General features: G+C 41.3%; 1 long non-coding RNA gene across 2 annotated transcripts in view; it reads right to left on the bottom strand.

Annotated features, from left to right (window-relative positions):
• Positions 1–1,775: 1,775 nt before the first annotated feature.
• The window catches only part of LOC106014730 (uncharacterized), an 83,268-nt gene continuing 76,357 nt past the window's right edge, over positions 1,776–8,686 (bottom strand). For both annotated transcript variants that reach the window (XR_011808043.1, XR_011808044.1), the window contains exons 5-6: positions 6,164–6,298; positions 1,776–2,911 (exon numbers count right to left, since the gene is read on the bottom strand). This is a non-coding gene — a long non-coding RNA (uncharacterized lncRNA). The remainder of the gene's footprint in view (positions 2,912–6,163; positions 6,299–8,686) is intronic.

Here is an 8,686-nt window from a genome sequence, read left to right as displayed (position 1 = left end):
AGCGTAATAGTTTTAAACTAAAAGAGGGTAGATTTAGATTAGATATAAGAAAAATTCTTTATTATGAGGGTGGTGAGACCCTAGAACAGGCTGCCCAGAGAAGCTGTGGATGCCCCTCCATGGAAATTTTCAAGGCCAGGTCAGATGGGACATTAGGCAAACCGTTCTACTGGAAGATGTCCCTGCCCATGGTAGGGGGCTTGGAGCTAGATGATCTTTAGGGTTCCTTCCAACCCAAACCATTCTATGATTCTAAGAAGTCAGATCACAATTTTCCTAAACCATTTTTTTGAAGTTAGAAGAGACAGCAATTACTCTGAACTCCTGAGAGCAGGGTCAGGGAAACCCTGTTTTTTGTGGTGCAACTGCAGAAAGTGGGGGCCTTCATAAAACAGTAGTTTTCTTTCAGAAATATATTCTCTAAAAACATATGGTATATAATCATAAATGAAGTCCTGCTACACCTCACTATGCCAAGTGAAACAAAAGCCCCAAGGCTCTCATCAAAGTTAAAGCAAGACAAACTGTGCTCCAAATCCCCAGAAAACAAGAAAAATATTTGAACAGAGAAACACAATCCGTTTGGATCCTATGTTGCTGCAGTGCTAGGTATTCATGTTCTGGTGGAAAATGATGGCGCATAATGTCAGCACGTGATGTATACAGCTCACCAGCAAGTGAACAGTAACCGGGAGTAACTGCACTACTGTCTGTTACTGCATGATGTTTACTAAATTACATCATATTGATATGCTTGGAAGTTTGACACATAACAGTTTAAGTGCAGTGGGCATGGTTTACTTAGCATATTCTTTCCACACTTGAAACTACACCTTCTACTTGCCTGTGTTTCTTCACCTGACTTAAAAATACAAATATGTTTTTAACAAGATACTATCTAAACATTCAGCTAAAATAGTTTGTTCAGAACAGAAAAAAAAAATATATATATATTTTATGGGAATGCCCTGATTTGCATTTTGTGTGCTCTCAGATGTAAACATAACCTACTATCATGCAAGCATCATTTCAAAGCACTCTGAACATATCTGTTGTACCAGGTTTTTCTATGCTATAAGAAGAAACACTTTCTGTTATTTTTTCTTGCTTTTCCTACTGTAGTGTTTGGAGAAATACAGTTATTGTTTCTAGAAGGAAGCACACAAAACTGCAGCATGTAAGTTACTTCTAGCAACTGATAATACACCACTGCTCATACTCCACTACCACATATAAATGGAATTGTGTGTTCTGTAAACTAGTGGGTATTTTATAACTGCTGACTCCTTTGCCCCTTCACAGCTCTTCCAGAGAACTAAATTTAAAGACATTTCACACTGAAAGGATTACACAGGAAAAGACACAGATAATAATAAAGCTGCTCAGCTGTTAGTGCTACAGCAGTAGTCATAGGCCAGTGTTAGTTGTTTTAAAAATATCACACTCTTAATTACTTAGGCATTAAGATTGGTTTAGCACCTCTACATTATCAAGCTTGAAAGCCATTAGCAGCTGGGCACTTGCTGTTGCTGCTTTGCAGCTGTGGCGTGGCATTTATTAAGAAGCTTTGTCTTAATGCTTGTGCTAAGCTGCTCCTTTGAACTCTGTTACTTGTCCCTTTTAGCCAACTGATGTCAAACTTCACATTAGTTGGATTTTTAAATACATAAGTCACTGGACCATGGTTCATCCCCTCTCACATCATAGCTGATGACAGTTTGCAAGCAGAAAGTTTCCTTGTTATGGAGCTTTCTCTTGGTATGAACAAAGCCAGAGGACTTGCATGTGGGATAACATCCTTGACTGTTGACAAAACTTTGCACTTAGCACAGCATCAGAGTCAAAAGACCTTGAACCAAGACTGTGCTTTAGGGAGGATCCTAGCTCTGGATGTAGCCCAATTACACAAGCAGAGGGTTGCAGCTGGGTGGCCCAGCTGTGGACACAACAGCATTACCTGGCAGCAGCAGCACCAAAGGGGAAATGTGCACAAACTGCTTAGGTTCATGTTCTCAGTTTTGAGCATATTCACAGAAAGCAATATAATCCCATAAAAATGACATTTTTCCAATAGACTCAACATATCTATACATATAGTCAGTGGGACAGCTATTAACTACAGATGCTATGTCTTGAATTATGAAATTATCATCACTTCTTTGGGTTTTCATTACTCGTTATTGCAAAGAGTTCTACAATGAGCAACATAAATGTTTTTGATGTACACTGTTTTTGATGAGATTGCACATATGAAGAAGAAACTTTCTCTGCTGGACCAGAAATGTAGTAAATGAAGGTAGCAGAACTTTTGACTTGGCTTTGCAAATACCAGTTGTTTAAATTAAACATGTAAATTCACGACAAGAAATTTTCTGGCAATTCTAAGGCGGTATGTAAATACACTCATGAATCACAAAACAGAATTTAAACTTCTTTGCTTACCAGTTGCTCAAAGGAAAACAATTCTAATGATCCTTATGCAGCACAGATTATACTAGACAGCCCTTCCTAGTACACAGTGTTTTTATTTAATATGGTTGCCATTATTTTTTTATTTTTATTTTTTCTCATAGATTTCAACTGGAATTTACTTGTAAAAATTCACAGTAATTCTTCACAGAGGGCTGAAACCCCAGCCCTAGTTCCTCAAATTTCCCTCCCTCCCTTTAATTCTGGGTGAGCTAAAGTCCCTCTCCATAAAGTGGGAGTAATTACATTTATTTACATTGCTCTAGGAGAACCACAGTAAGAAAACGAACATGTTTATGAAAGCCAGCCAGAGCAGAAGATGGGATTAGACCTCACTCCTTGCTTCTTCCTTTCACCACCTGCTGGTGAGCAGAATGAACATCCTTTGCTGTTGCCTTCACATCTTTAGCGGGGCTCATCTGATGGGAGAGTACGATACATCCTTACAAATAATAAAGAGAAAATGTAAAGTGTTAAAATCTTTTACCAGTTGTAAATGTTTGAGCAAACCTTTTACCCTCAAAGCTTTAATGACCAGTCTCTGTTAAACTGTAAATGCCAGACAAGCCTGATGGGAAAAAAAATCTCCTACATGAGGGAACCCCATACCAAAGATATGCGTTTTACTGTGGAAAGGGTCTCCCTAGGAGTTGTATGACTGCTAGCTGAGTAACAGCAATAGTTCTTGAAATTTCCAGTCAATGTATAGGATCTTGGAAAAAGCCCAGGTATTTTAAACCATTAAGTCAAACAGCTCAATCCCCTGTGTATATGGGGGATTGGAGGGAGTAGACATTGAGAGAGAGTGAGGTGTAAATCTGGAAAAATATGTGTTGTTTTAGCATGGCATGGCAAGCAACTTATTTCAAAATTGCACTTTTTTTTTTTTTTTTTTTGTTTAGTTCTGTTTGTAAATCTTTAAAAGATTTACAAAACAAGGCAGTTTAAATGACTCAGCTCACCCATTTTTATGTTACTACAAGGATAAACAACAACATGCTGTGTTTTGGGGAGAATATATGGCATCAAAGCACAAACAATTCAAAGATTGCTGAATACATTTTACTTCCAGCAACCAGAAGCTCTGCCTATGGACTGAGTCCAAGCATGCAAAATTTCAGCTTGGATGTATTTGCCAAAATTACAAGCACCTAAACAATAAGGGCTTTCTTGTGATAAGGATGCAACATGTACCTATTTATGCTATAATCCTAATTCAGTTTAGTTTGTTTATTTGTAAACTCTCCTCTCATATATAAGTGCATTGATAAAATAAAGATATTTACAATCTCAGATTGAAAATGGAATATGAAATTTGAATACTTTGATGGACCTGGCTAATCATAACTGTTCTTATGCAGACACACAACTTAGATCTACCACGTGTTTTGTTTTGCATCACTGTCTGATGCTTACAAGTGCAATGAATAAGTAGGTCTCAGTTCAGTTCCAAAAGCACAATGATGCCCACCATGGAGGTGGCAGTGCCAGCATCAAGAGCCCCATTCTAAGCCCACCAAGTCCATCTGAATGCCAAGTACACTACTGAAATGCATACCTACTGCTTTGGACTCCAGTCCCCTACAAACACATTAGTCTGTGGCATCCTGCTGAGACAAAATTGCATGCAGGAAAAGCACAGTGCAGGTCAGGAAGCAAAGCCTGTCCCCCAGGGCTTCCCCCTTGCCTGTCAGTCTGGCAGCAGTTGACCTTGCTTGCTCCCTTTCCCAGTCATGCCTTCATGCCTCACTCTCAGGCTACACCAAGTCTCACGCTTACTGGACTGTGAAATAACTCTTTTTTTTTTTTTTTCTTCATTTTTCATTTGTATCTCCTTGAGGAGCTGCGAAACTGGCACAGAGAGGATGCAAGGGGCTGTGCCAGCCTTGGCAAGACCTGTGCTTGCTCTCCCAGCCTTGCTGATGGAAATGTTTCCCTGCAGCAATGCAGGGGCACAGAAGTAGCAGCCATGGCCAGCCCCCCATGAACCTCAGTGTAATACATGGACTTTTCATGGCTTTCTTCCTGGAAGGAAAAGAAAGCTTTGCTCATCCTGGCAGCTAATGGCAAGGCAAATGTCTTCACCATTTCAAGCACCATGAAAGCCAGTCCCAGCCTGTGTGATCCCAGCAGGTCCCTACTCTGGTGTTCTCATCTATGGGTGCTGCTACAGGCTGGTAGCTACTTACCACCCTACCACCATGTCCCCCATTCACTGGTTGGAACCCCACATCCATGTCTGAGCTGTCCCAAGAGGCTGGCATCCTGTGGTTACCCAGGCGGAGGCACAGTCACTTGTCCCTACTGCTCCAGGTCCCAGGCTGAGCTACGTGGCTGAGGAGACACAGTTACTCCAGGTGGCTGTCACTGTTGTCCTGGGTGGCTGGGAGCACCCAGCCACAGACAGCAGAAGAGAGAATTAATAACCTTTCCCTGCCTAATTAGTCAATGGTTTAGGCATCTGATTTTGACAGGGTAGGAAAACACTTGAAGCTTCTGTTCAGTATCTGATGCTTCATATCTACAGGGATTTTAGTCTAGCATTTTTGATGAGTCTTACACTCACCCCCAATAAACATATATCTTTGCTGTTGTAGAAAACATCCTAAAAGGAACTTTGAGGAAACCTTTGATAAGTCTTCCACTGCTTAATAACATCCCCTTTGGTTGACAGGGTGATATCAAGACTTCAGATTGGAAGCTGGTGAAATGTTCAGATCAAAAAGGATGAATTTATCTTAACAGTAATCTATATCTGCTATGTCAGACACTGTGCTGCGGCACATCCTGCTGTGTGCAGTATGCCACTTATAGAGCAATGATAAACCTTTCTAGATGGTGCCTAGCACAAAGTGTTTACCAGAATATAGATTGCTGTGAGATACAGTTAAAAGTTGCTCAGAAATAAGAGATCAGGGAGGCTGACCATTTGTGAGTAGGTCAGTGATGATTTTTTTTTTCTTTTCCCAGCAGCATCTAAGTGCAATAAAATATCAGAGTGAGAAAGAATTGCTATAGCAACAAAAGTATGTTCTCCTAATGGAGGCTGTGTAACAGCCGACTGCCACTGGAACTTGAAGGGGAAGGAATAAAATCCATCACTAAAGTAGGAAAAGGAAAAATGTTGAACATTACAATTGCATTGTTCCATGATTTATGTTGATTTATTTCACATCTCCCTCCAGATGATCTTCCAGTAATTCACTGCTCTTATTTACTTTTTCACACATAAAATTTTGGGAACTCAGAAAAACAGTGGTGTGAATGATGCATTAGTAGCTATATAATGATAAAGATTTGCATTTCACGGTAGTTTTATTGCTAGAAATACTAGGAATTGGGACATTATATGCTAATGCCAATACACAGCAAGAGGCCATCCTTCCTGTCAGGAAGAGATTCACAATGGCCACACTCAAAGGGAATTGCCACTGAGAGATGAAGAGACAAACTCAGGGTCACTCAGCAAGTCAGTGGTATTGTCTGGACCAGAGCATAGCTCTCTGGTTCTCCGTCCCCTACCCAGCAGCCATTAAAGCTTTCTAGAAACCCAATCACAAAACTTCAGGGTGAGCTGCAGATACAGGGAAGGTGTTTTGTGTCACTGTTTAACAGTTCACTGTCAGATAGTTAACAGTTAACTGTCCCAGATAAGTATTGCAGCCATGCTATGCCAATGAGCCCTCATACTCACAGAGGCATTAGAACCATCGTCCTCTTTTTTCCTTTCTTTTCTGTGACTCAGGCTGTGGTACCAGTAGCAGTAGGGAATACGAAAACTGCAAGATCAGGGGAAGCTTTTGCCTTCCATAGTCATTACACAGGATATCTGGAGAAAAAAAAAGAAAGAGAAGACAGGTTAAGGAATCTAACTCTGAGTTACAACTAGTTTTCTCCTCTGCTTCTGGCTTGAACAAAGATTCAATCACCTTCAAAGGTATTTTACACTGTCAGAGGCAGCCCTTGTCCTGTGTGGTAATGCTACCTTATGCTGGTCCTCAAATTATAATCTAAGGTAAAAGAAATTCCTTATTCTGTAGATGATCAAACTGAAACAGCACATTAGGGTCGATGGCAAAGTAGAGGAAAGCAGCAGCACATTTTGTATACCAAAGTCCTACTGACCTGGTTGAATCTTGACATACCCAGGACAGAGAAAAAAAGAAATAAGTACTGGGGAAGAAAAACCAAAAGTCTCTTTGAAAAGATTCTCTCCCCACAGAGAAAATATTTTCAGGCACATTTTGCAATGGAGCTCACTTTATGTTGTCCTATTTATAACTCACAAGTCTCCATAACAAACAAGCTCCTTAGAGGAAACCAAGTGTGATTTGAACAGCATTATACATCACAGTTCGATGTTCCCACTCTGGTTATGATTTATAACAAAAGCATAGCATTGTGGGTCAGTCAGTGAGGGACATTCTGCAGCAAAGAAAATTGAATAAGTTAAAGTTTTCTTATGTGTGTGAAGGTCGTTTTTATTTAAAGTTAAAGAGAAAAAGGTTTCAGGCCCACATCATATTAGACTAATAGGCAGGTCTTTCCCATTTTTCAATAGCTTCTGCTAATGAGAAACTATTAATCTCCTCTTTAAAATAAGGCATTGTATCAAATAATTGAAAAGCTGAAAAAGGGAAAATATGATTGACCAATGAATGACCAAGGATTCAAGTTATTTTGAAATTACAGAATGAACCAATTTGCTGCTCACTGTTGGTGAAACAAACTGTTTCATTGATAGTTTCCCACAGGCAGCAGAGGGTCAGCTCAGGTTAAAGTCATGCTGGTGAGAATGAGTCCTGAGCACACCAGTCAGCAGCTTCTTTGGTGGGAAGTGGCAGAGAGGAGGCAGATGTGCATTCTTCCCACAGCTGTTCTCCTAAACCTAAGGCACAAACTGTGGCATACTAATTGATAAATTTATTTATTTATTTTTATGACTCAGAAGAAACAGGTGCCTATTTAGAAAGATCAAAGACAACTGAAATATAGTGGGTCCTTCAGTTACACTGTAGTCAGCTTTACAGGCCACAGTGAGGATCATGACATACCCAAATGATAATGGAGCCTATTTTCTTCATCAACATAAATACACAAGCAGTGGAAGGAGCAGGGTTCAGATAATCAAGGGTTGCCATCTCCCATCACAATGTTGCCTAGTGATCAGCGATGCTTTATTTTCATTTCTCTCTGGTCCCATAAGACTTTTAGTGTTTTCTTGTCCATGGCCTGGCTACTATAATTTTCTGGGTAGTCGTCTTCTTAAAAAGAGAATTGTACCCCTGAGTTGCTTATATCAGAGTGTTTTTGTAATTGCTGATTCTCTGAGAGGAAATTCAAGGACCCTGACTGGACAGAGGCCTTCCCCAGATCCCTACTGCAGACAGTGATGAGACTTGTGATTCTGTCCCAGTTTCCTGCTAGTCCTCAGCATCCTCACTGTTTTGGGTGCCACAGTGAAGCACCTATTTTTACTTAAAGGAAAAAGTTAAATCCGGACAGTGAGCTCTGGTCAGGGGTCAGACAAATAAACCACAGGCTATCTAGCAACAACATTTTAGGTTCAAGCTACTGCACAGCAAAAGTTTTGAAAGAATCTCTTGCTTGTGTTCATTTTGTTCATTGTGTTCATGTAAGGGTACTGAGAGAACTGGCAGAGGAGCTGGCCAAGCCCCTATCCATCATTTATCAGCAGTCCTGGCTATCGGGAGAGGTCCCAGTTGACTGGCGGCTAGCGAATGTGACGCCCATCTACAAGAAGGGCCGGAGGGCAGACCCGGGGAACTACAGGCCTGTCAGTTTGACCTCAGTACCAGGGAAGCTCATGGAGCAGATCCTCTTGGGAGTCATCATGCGGCACTTGCAGGGCAAGCAGGCGATCAGGCCCAGTCAGCATGGGTTTATGAAAGGCAGGTCCTGCTTGACGAACCTGATCTCCTTCTATGACAAAGTGATGCGCTGGGTGGACGAGGGAAAGGCTGTGGATGTGGTCTACCTTGACTTCAGCAAGGCTTTTGACACCGTCTCCCACAGCATTCTCCTCAAGAAACTGGCTGCTCTTGGCTTGGACTGGCGCACGATTTGTTGGGTTAGAAACTGGCTGGATAGCCGGGCCCAAAGAGTTGTGGTAAATGGAGTCAAGTCCAGTTGGAGGCCAGTCACTAGTGGCGTCCCCCAGGGCTCGGTGCTGGGGCCGGTCCTCTTTAACATCTTC

This window comes from Anas platyrhynchos, chromosome 3 (assembly GCF_047663525.1).
Source record: "Anas platyrhynchos isolate ZD024472 breed Pekin duck chromosome 3, IASCAAS_PekinDuck_T2T, whole genome shotgun sequence".
Taxonomy (NCBI): domain Eukaryota; kingdom Metazoa; phylum Chordata; class Aves; order Anseriformes; family Anatidae; genus Anas; species Anas platyrhynchos.
This window is presented reverse-complemented; position numbering and strand designations above follow the sequence as displayed.